The 10,385-nt window shown below is 43.1% G+C and overlaps 1 non-coding gene across 1 annotated transcript; it reads right to left on the bottom strand.

Moving 5' to 3' along the window:
- Positions 1-10,048: 10,048 nt before the first annotated feature.
- TRNAM-CAU (transfer RNA methionine (anticodon CAU)) lies at positions 10,049-10,120 on the bottom strand. Its single transcript has one exon. It is a non-coding gene; the product is annotated as a tRNA-Met (tRNA).
- Positions 10,121-10,385: the final 265 nt, after the last annotated feature.

Raw genomic sequence — 10,385 nt, forward strand, 5'->3', positions numbered from 1 at the left:
GCTTAAATATTCATGCCGTAAGCAATAAATAGCAAAGCACAATGGAATGTGCTACATATATCGCACAAGTAGAGATAGCGTTCTTTCGAGAAATATAGAAAGCATTTAGTGTGACAGTTCGTAGAGAACAAATGCTTGGAAAACAGTAGGGGACAAGGGTGGTATCCGATGGTACTGGAAATTATGTGCTTTGCTAACACGATGGTTCGCTCTCTCTGTGTGAAACGATAGGATCGTAAACTATACCGTCTACCTTTTCTTTTTTCATGGAAAGTAGTACTAATATGGAAGATCATAATCTATGACCGTGTCTTTTCCATTTTTTACTCCACCAAATCGCTGCAAAATGAATTATAAATAATCATTTACCACTAGCAGCGAAAAGATACTCGTCTTATCTGCACCACGACCTGACTGCTTCCAAACGTTCTATGGGGTACACCAGTTTACAAGTTACACCGATGTCAGCGCGTTTCACAAAAATACCGAGGAATTTGTCTCTGCGCGTATTTTCGATGCCGATATTCAAACGAGAGCTTGCCTTCGGATAACGTTATCGCGGATTACTGTACCTCTCTTTGTACTAATTGCCAGTACATGGATCCCATGGACCAAACATAGTGCGTGGTCTGGAAAGATATAAGACGCGAGGAACTAATTTCACGTGCACGATATATCCCATGGCGAGCGAACAGGACACTCTCAGCTTGAGGTATGCTTTTGGTATAAAATGATTCTGTAACTCAAACACGCCGCGAAGCTCGATCTTCTCCTTCTCCGGTCTGATAAACAACGTATCCAACCTTGGCCACTGGTTGACAACGCATGATCACCATGCAAATGCTCTTTCCTGACCACGCATCGCACATACGCGTATCTATCTCTCCGACGAAAACATTTCCTTCCACCCTCGATCACTCGAACACAACGATTCGTATTCAAGATCCACAAGGTAATCGAGATAGTATTTCAATCGTCCAAAAATACTCGGCAATCTCCAAGGCCGTTAAACGCGACCCAAACGACGCACGCAGAGTGACTCTGGGCCTAACTCCGCTGTAGACAAACGCTTCCCTCTTGAACCTCGTTCACTAATCCGTCGTCAATAAGCCTCTATCACGGTGTTTTCGCGGCGAATTAACGTCAATGAAAAAAATCCTCGTGGACGAGGCCGTAATCGGTCTGTTTATCCGGAGGACGAGCCAGTACAGGCGTCAGCGTTAGGCGACGTTGAGAGACGTTAGGCCTAACCGCATCGCGTTGGTACTCTAATCAAATAATGGAATACACGCGACGAATTCGACGAAGGCGTTCTAGAGGCTAAGTCTGCCTGGCTGGTAGCTGCTTTCATACAGGAAATGTTTTCCTTGGTCGACATCTCTCTTGGCCAGATGTCATTACACCCGTGGCCTAATGTGGATTCCTTGGCGTTTAACAGCTCGTACGGATTCAATGGGATTAGCTCACTCGGTGGATTACTATTTTTAGAGCGTAAAAGTGCCGACTCGACGAGAGCGAGAAACTACGTAAATTGGAAGAAACGCAGGCCCTTTTGCGGAATGTTGCATGTCAATCCGGGGATCACGAGAGCCTGTCACAAGGGGATGACAAAACGGTCTCACTGGACAAGTGGACATTACGAGCTTCCCGGGAGACAGAATGAATCCTTAGGGTTTTTTGCCGGGTGGCTGGTTGAAAATAGAAACGACGCGATTGTGTCAGATGAACGATGACGAAGAGGGAGTGACAGCGTGGGCATGGCGGGATTGCGTAAGGAAGGGTTGGATTATAGCAGCGAGAGCCCCGTGTTTTCCAGCAGCGATTTTTCTGTAATTGCCACTAACGACGTGACACGAGGACAAATTGACGGCGGAAAGGCTTATTCGAAATCAGAATGGCCGTTTTACGTTTCAGATACGAGCAACGCGAATGGCTATGAATTTATGTAACTCGCGTGTAGACCTACGCGATGACTCCAGTTTGTAAAACGGGCATCGTGAGTAAATACGTAAATCAGATTTCACATTTTTCTCCGGGCTGATATTGGCGTAAAGATGGACGAATGCGGATAAACTAATAGAAAATTCGTAAATAATTTTTTCAAACCAAACAAGGACGAATGTTACATAAGCATACGTGGTATCGAATTATACTCTTCTTCTTTCTGCATTTCTTTTCAGCATTTAGACAAGCAATTATTCGATACAAATATCGTTGACAGTTTGTTGCATCTTTGCTCTTAAATATCGCGTACATATATAGATAACGATAATTGCCAATTACGTTGATTTTTCGAAAAAGAAAATACTCTAGCATCTTGAACTTGTTTTCACGGAATCGGTGAATTTATCTCGTTTGGAACGAGTTATTTCAATTATTTCGGTAGTTCCAATGTTAATAACCCATAAGGGAGACAGGTCAATTCTGCAAATTTTTATTTTTAATCAAATTTGTCATTGCAACGATTACTACATCTGATAAGGCATACATTTCACTATCCGACTATATCAAAGTTGACTTAACCTTCTTCCAAGACACCGCTATCTTAGATCATCGAGATCTATAATACACTTTTCCCTCGGTAATTATTTCTCCATATTTGAAAATTGCTCTGCAAATCCGAAAATACGATAAACCGATATTTATTCCTTCCTTTAACTCCGGGAAAGGGAAGGAAGAGATAACGAGAGTTACGTAACAAATTTGTACCCCGAATGCTGTCAAGTGTCACGTTTAGCACACAAACCGTTTGGCAGAAAAGCACCTGCCGGGGAATAAAAGGAGTTTGCATAAATCTCGCGAGTGGCGTAGCCGCGAGTGCTGTGGAACACGATCACAATGGCGGTTTACGATGCTCAGAGGCGACAAGATGCTTGTCTTACGTCGAGTGTCGATTTCGCGAAATCGCAAATTCGCGTGCATCGCGCGCGAACCGAGCATTAACGCGTCACTTAATCTCCGAAATTCGCAGTAGCTCGGCAACGGAGGACATCACATGGACGCGTTGCTCCAATTTTGCCGATATTTATGAACAATATGCTGTCCGCTGGCACCGCGAAACCATCGCTTTAACGAAGCCGAATGGCCGGTCTGCGTCATGCAAATGAACGCGGACCAACGTGTAGCGGGATAATGACTATAATAAACGTCGATTCAATCGTGATAAATCCCTGATTGAAGGAGTCGCAATTTGTCGGGAGAGGGTTCTTAACCGCGCTTAAAAATTATTCCCGCGCCTTGGCAGCGGTCCGGTTTGATTCTCGTTAATTTATTAAACGTTTCGCGTATCTGAGATGAAACATTTAGAAGAGTGTTGACCGATTTTCTCGTAGAAAGCGAGATGTGTAATTATTATAGGGGCGTGCTGGTTAAACGGGTAAAACTTTCTGATTCACGGGAACCCGTAAATCGACAGCGTTTCGTTTTCAATAATATACGCGTTTAATGTCATTTGGTTAACAAGTGGCCAGTATCATCGATCTTCCACTTTATTTTCTTCTTTGCATAATTTTCCCGTTAACGCGAATCTCGTGCAGAACGTTTACTCTGTATTAAATTTTCAATCGTTCCACAAAATCGAGTCAATTTTCGTAGACGTTGAGAAGATCGAAATTGCTGATAAATAAACGGGCCTCGATCATGAGACTAGTATCTGTTCGACAGATTTTCCAACGGAATTTCTCTGGATAACGAAGACCGGTATTACGAAGTTCTTACATTTGCCGTATCTCGATTCTCGTATTTGCCCGCAAAGTCGTTGAACGAGCAGGATCGAGTGGATACAGCGTTTGTTACAGGTGCGATCGGTACACGCCTCCGTGAGGCCCATTAGAATTCAGCTCGTTCATTTTCGCAGCACCGTCTGATTCGCGAAAGGTCCTGCTGGCTCGCTATCTCGCCAGCCTATCCGGTGGCATATCGACGTTCAACATCGCGCAACATTTAGCCGCGATATTATTGTTATCTAAATAACGCATAGGCAGGTAAGGACATGTTAAATCGATGTTCGTTAATTGTAGTAATCGACGAATCGGAGTACTTGGCCGTAATAAGTATTCATCGAACTGTCATAAATCGTTGATCCGACGTTGCCTCATGTTATCGCGGAATGCCGTTCGGGCATTGCGAATAATTACACCGGATCCGCAACCATCGGCGTTCACTTTTTGCGCCTATTTCCACTCTCGCGAATACCCGTTTAAAAGTGTAACGTTTCCACGCGATCTTTCCACGTTCGAATGCTTAGATATTATCACGAATAAACGGCGGTAAATACGAGTCTACTTAAGATATCTTCCTTCCGTTTCTTTCCGTGTCTTTCCCCTTTTTCCCCATTTTTTCCTCCTTTTCTTCCTTTCTTGCTCTCTACCCTTCGCATCCATTCGCACACCGTCGCGGATTCCTCTTCGTCACGGCAGCGTTATTAATCCAACGAGATGAACAACGGAATCGATGATAATTCGAACTCTTTCCTTTCTGCTCGTTTTCCTTCGATGCTCCGCCGCGTAAAAAGTCCGGTATTCTTCTCGGATGCTCGTTGTTGCGAGCCTTGAATTACCCGCGGTATATTACTTAAATAGCACCACGGTACGCGCACGCTATGATTTATGTTCGAAAGCCATTTCGGTTTGATTCGCGAAAAATAAGAGAAAAGAATCGATTACGCGGCTCTCTGATATTACCGCTGCTAAGCTGCCGCGGCTGCCTTTTTAAACAACCCTTTCCGCTGCGCCGCGGCGCCCGGCGGCGCCCTACAGCGCCTGGCAACGCCTGGCAGCGCCTCCGCTCTAAACGGAAACGAATTAATCCGGGAAGTCGAGGCGTGGTTCATCTTCGTTTTTACCTTTTGGTCAGTTTAATTCTGATTGTGTTAACTGCGGCAAATTTCACCTCGAGATATCGCGTTCTTTGTTCGTCGGTTCTTCGGTATCCGGCTTTCAGTTCGGATATGAAAAATCGACTTAATTGCCGAGCTAGAGAGTTAGACAATCGAGGTGAGGCTTTTGAATCGATGGCTTTGGGATTATGGGAATATGTTCGCTCGATATCTGCGATATTTGCGGAACAGAAGATCCTGGGTCTACCTACCCCTGATATTAAACTACCCTAAATGAAAATTAACACTAGGTTTACGGACGCTATCTGTATACCTATTTCTAAAGACACCCGACAAATTGACAGGCAAAGGTAACCACGTGCCTTGTTTTTAACGATTAGTTTAATTTAAAAACAATTATATATTATATTATCAGTCTTAATATAAGTTAACTAAATCTATTTTCATCGTATAATTGGAGCAACCCTTCTAGTGTTGAATAACAGCGATAGATTCGGCTATAAAATTAAAGCCGGTTATCCCATTTACCTAAAACAATAGAACGCGGCAAGTGTTACTTCTACATATTAGAGTCTTGTATATTCGCAGGTTTCACTTCTATACTTGGTGTATTACACTTAGGTACGCATGCTGCACTCACCCTCGCACACACACACACTCGTATCTTCATATGCCAGTATAGGATATCACCGATTTACAATTGATCGTATTTATTTTAATTATATACATACTCTTCCGCCGAAGATAAAATTTCCATCCGAAACTCCATATTTGTAACACCCTCGAGACGCTTCCGACAACAAAAGTGCTGCCTAACCTATCTGCTTCTATCCTCGAACTAACCCGAGTGAAAATGAAGGCATAATAAAATCGCAGTGAAATCAGCTTTCCAAAGCAAAGGAAAAGAAGAGACGAGCGAAGCAAGAAGATCGGGACGAAATTACTCAAAACGTTCGCGTCTCGACAAAGTATACGGTTAAACGACGAGGAGAGACGTAGCCGACCGTGAGGCAGGGTGATGTTCGAGGAGAGTGCGTACTCGCCTTTAATATTCGTGGATCGGGCCGTGATAAATCCTGGATCGGAGCGGGCCGCGCGCGATCGGTAAGGGCTAGCCAGGGTGCTCAATCAGAGCGAGTTGGGACTAATTTAGAAACCGCGATGTATAACGATCGTGCCCGAAGGCGTCGCAAATTTGCCTGCACCGGGCCCGGGCCCGCGCACCTAGAACTCACGGCTGTATCTCCGAATGCATCTACCTGGCCGGCTCGCCCGCCAATTTAACAGTGCATCAATTTGTCATTTAACTTATTGAGCGTCGGCCCTCCCTCCTCGGACTCGGCGCTCTGCGTTTAAGATCGGTATTTAAATGGATAAACAGCCGTATCTCGTCTGTATCGATCTGCATCGCTGTATATTATAATATTATAACGTACGGTGACGTGGGGGAGTTTTCGGGGCGGACTGGGCTTTTGCGCGATTATTTTTAGTCCAGAGCATGGCTGAAATAGATTTCGCGTAATAGGATGGGATTAGAGGGTGGGACTGATAGCAGATAGCGAGGCGATTAGCAAATAGTGCATCCATTCAGGACCAGGTTTCGACTTCGTATTCCGTTTCGATTGATTTATGGCAAGGAATCAGTGGAAATCGTATGCACGGTTATAAATTATCTACACGCGCGTGCAGTGCACAATGTAATCTTTTTGCAGGCTGAGTAACTCATTACGTCTAATGCCGCGAGCAATGGTCTTCGTTCCTACACCACCTAATTATCCTGATTACTAGTTGCCTAAATAGACGGCGACGTAGCCATAAATCGCGGATTCTCGAGGATCTATTTTAATTTTAGCCCGTGGAACGGCGATTTAATTTAATTTAACAGAAACCAGTCGACGCGTAACAGGTGCATCGTCCATGAGAATAATACCAATATAGATCACCTAATCACACCTTCAACGGTATTTTTAAGTATGTTCTCGCGTGTCTCAGTTCGGATGGAATAATCAAATTTAACAGACTCTTGTTTGCAACAGTGCTTTTGAAAATTTTTACAAATTTTGTACCTTAAGGGTACACGATTAGGTTATTAGATATCTGCGTAATACGAGAAATTGGGAGAAATTCGATTTGGAGCAAAAGTAACATTGCGACATTAGAGTAGAGAGCTTTTGCAGACCTTGAAGAAATAATTGAGCAATAGCAGCTTGGATCAATTTGTATTTACAAGTGGTTTTGCATGCAATTTCGGCAGATCTTGACTGGTACCGCTAATAAATTCTGGAAATTGATCGTGTTACGCGAACTACTCGAAACGCTGAAATAATTGGTTTCAAATTGAAGGAAATATAAGTGGAACGGAAAATTTTAAATATATCTTTCTTCTTGAAAGAAGATCTCGCAAATTTCGCATCAACTGCATTTTATTCGCATTGAACGCAATCATTATATAACCGAAACTACACGAAATATCGTAATAGTACTCGAACTCGCGTTAATCGACTTTCATCTGTAATTGCACGTAGAAGAAACGAGAAATCGAGAAAATTAATCGACGATGTAGAATGAAACCGCGTTAGGCAAACGCGATTTAAAAATGGCGCGTGGACTGTAAAGCTCGGACGCGATAATATTTTGATATCCCCATAAAATTGTTCGCGACGTTGATCGTTATCGACCAACAGCGATTGCAAGAATCGATCGCGATACGATTAATCGGGCTAACGTAAAATATCGACGACTGACATCTTGTCCAATTGATTCGTTGACCGTGTGGAAAAATAAAATACTAAAATCCCTGGTTCGCGTACGTTAAGTAGCGTAGGTTTATAAATGGCACGGCGTTAATTTAGATAACGTTATGAAATTTGCATTGGAAATACCATGAATTTATAACAGTGATTACAGTACTATTAAAATTATATTAAGTGTATCAACACACCGAGCAAAGATTAATGCTGGCGCCCACGTTTCCCAGTCAATGCGGTGTTCTATTAAACGAATTAACGCGACTGCTATAAATCAAGATATACGTCTATGAAGCACTATTTGCTATGGTGCTATAATAAATTATATTAATTCATATCGATCTACCGAGACGATAATGTTCTTAGCTCAGCCGCTTAACGCGTTCTTCGAACCGAGATTTATTCGGGTCTGTGTGCTAGATCGAAATAAGAGGTACCCGCTGAGAAATCTGCCCGATCAAACTCTAATCATTTGCATATTAAAATTCCAACGGTTTCGCGTTATTCCCCTAACGATTCATTAGGAAAATAACGAGCGTAAGTTTTACGATCTACTCGATAATTACAAACGTTTTCTTCGCATCGTTACGTAGGCCATCGATACACCCCGATAAATACTAAACAGAAGTGAAAGTTCTATTAAACGGGCGAGAATATTTTTTACCATCTCGTATAATTACTTTAATGGGGACCCGATTTCGCAATCGCAGAAATGTCTCTCACTCGCGTGCTCAGCTCGCGCGATAGGTCTCGATCTGGAATATAATAATTTCACGCCAACGATTAAATTTCTACGACGTTAATTGAAAAATTTCATCGGTACCATATCGCGTTTGAAATCACGCTCAACGCTAGGTTTACGGACGCTATCTGTATACCTATTTCTAAGGACACCTGTCAAATTGACAGGCAAAGGAAACCACGTGCCCTTTTTTTCTTAACGATTAGTTTAATTTAAAAACAATTATATATTATATCAACAGTCTTAACCTTTAACGCTCCAAGCCTGCCTCTCAGGCATCACCGATGCTGCCTGAATTATAATATAAATATTATAATCAAAATTATATTACTTCTGAACTGAATGAAGATTGTTTCGAATGACTTGAATATTATTATTTACGCGTTATTGTAGCATTAAAAATCTGACACTTAAAAACTTGCAAGTCGAAGTACGATGAGAATAAGTTGCAGTTGCCAGTCGATATTCATAATTAAAAGTCGGAGCGTTAAGGGTTAATATAAGTGGACTAAACCAGTTACCATTGTATAATTGGAGCAACCTTTCCGTCAAATTGACGGGTTCCGTAAATCTAGCGTTAATATCCCATTTTTTCCCTGTTCCCCGATTGATCAAACTCCGAGGGAAGGACATGCCCGAGGAAGGGCTGCAGGCTGGAACGTCGGATTAGGACGAAAGACGTCTCGTGTATTCGAATCGACAAGCAATAAATAACGAGTGATAAGAGAAGCTGAAAGAAGGGAAGCTAGCCCGTAACGAAGATGCAGCATCCATCGAAACTAAGCCAATCGATTATAAGGTGTCCTTGTAGCCCCTCAGTGGCGCTAGACCGACACGCTAGGGGCGCGTTCTTTTAATGATGTATTAGCGCCGTGTTTTGACACGAAAGAAGCGGCAACTGGTCGAGGTCGCATTCTTCTCCTTCTTTTTCCTTTGTCCTTTCGTCCGGCTTTGAAACCACGCGCTGCCTCTTGCGGCTTCCACCGTCAGCCCATAGAAACATTTCAGTGAACCACTTAACGCCCTGAAACCCTTAACCTTCAATTAATCAATCTCCACGAAGACCGTTCAGCCGAGATTTTGTGGCTGCCCCGACCAGCCACGAGCTCCTCGCCATGGCATGAATCTTAATTTCGGTAAGTTCGCCATGGGAACATTGAAGAATCGCTTCATTACGCGCACCCTCTGTGCAACCTTCGAGCTCGTGATTAAATTTGCTACTTTCAAAGGCACAGTCCTTTTTCACGCTTCAGCTGTACGCGTATATAAATACACCGATTAGAGTTTCTCGATGAGAATAGTCGGGATTGATTTTGACGAAAACAGCTGAGGGAAAGTGTCAATAGTTTGGTAGTTCTAGGAATAAACGTGTCTCTTCTTCGGGAAATATATTTTCACGAAATATCCAGTATCTGTTTTTGCATCTATTTTCTTGGAGTTTCTATTTGATTACTGAGAAATTCTTTATCTTATCTATTTCCATAAAATTTGATTCAGAGCAGAAGTTAATTTGCTAATTGCAATTATTTCATTCGAAGCGCATCGTACAAATTTATAACGTCGTTAGGCCGTCTGGCTGCTTATCGGAGTTCTCGTCGCGCAAACGTAAAGTTTCTACTTATTTTCTCCTAAAAATCGAAGAAAACGAGGATACGAGAGCAAAGCGACGAGGATTCTTCGCTTTCACCACGAATAAAATGAAAAAAAAAATTCCATTCGCCTTAGCAGAGCGTGGTTTCGATCCACGGACCTCTGGGTTATGGGCCCAGCACGCTTCCACTGCGCCACTCTGCTTCGATGTTTACTACTGGACTACGGAAAATCTCGAAATACGGAAAAATTAGCTTTCCCGGAGGATCGATGAGCGTGGCGCGTGCAAGGGTACCGGAAATATCCACACGCGAGATCGGAGATTGGAGCGATCGCTGGTTGAAATGGTGATCGATCGCAGGCAATCCCTCTGCAAGGAGAGACAGAGCCGTGTGCTGGCTTCGCAAGGAGCAATAACTCTGCCGAAAGCTGCAAGTAACACCGTGGCGGCGCAACGGGGTCGTCGGTA

This window comes from Eufriesea mexicana, unplaced genomic scaffold (genome assembly GCF_001483705.2).
Source record: "Eufriesea mexicana isolate 0111107269 unplaced genomic scaffold, ASM148370v2 scaffold202, whole genome shotgun sequence".
Taxonomy (NCBI): domain Eukaryota; kingdom Metazoa; phylum Arthropoda; class Insecta; order Hymenoptera; family Apidae; genus Eufriesea; species Eufriesea mexicana.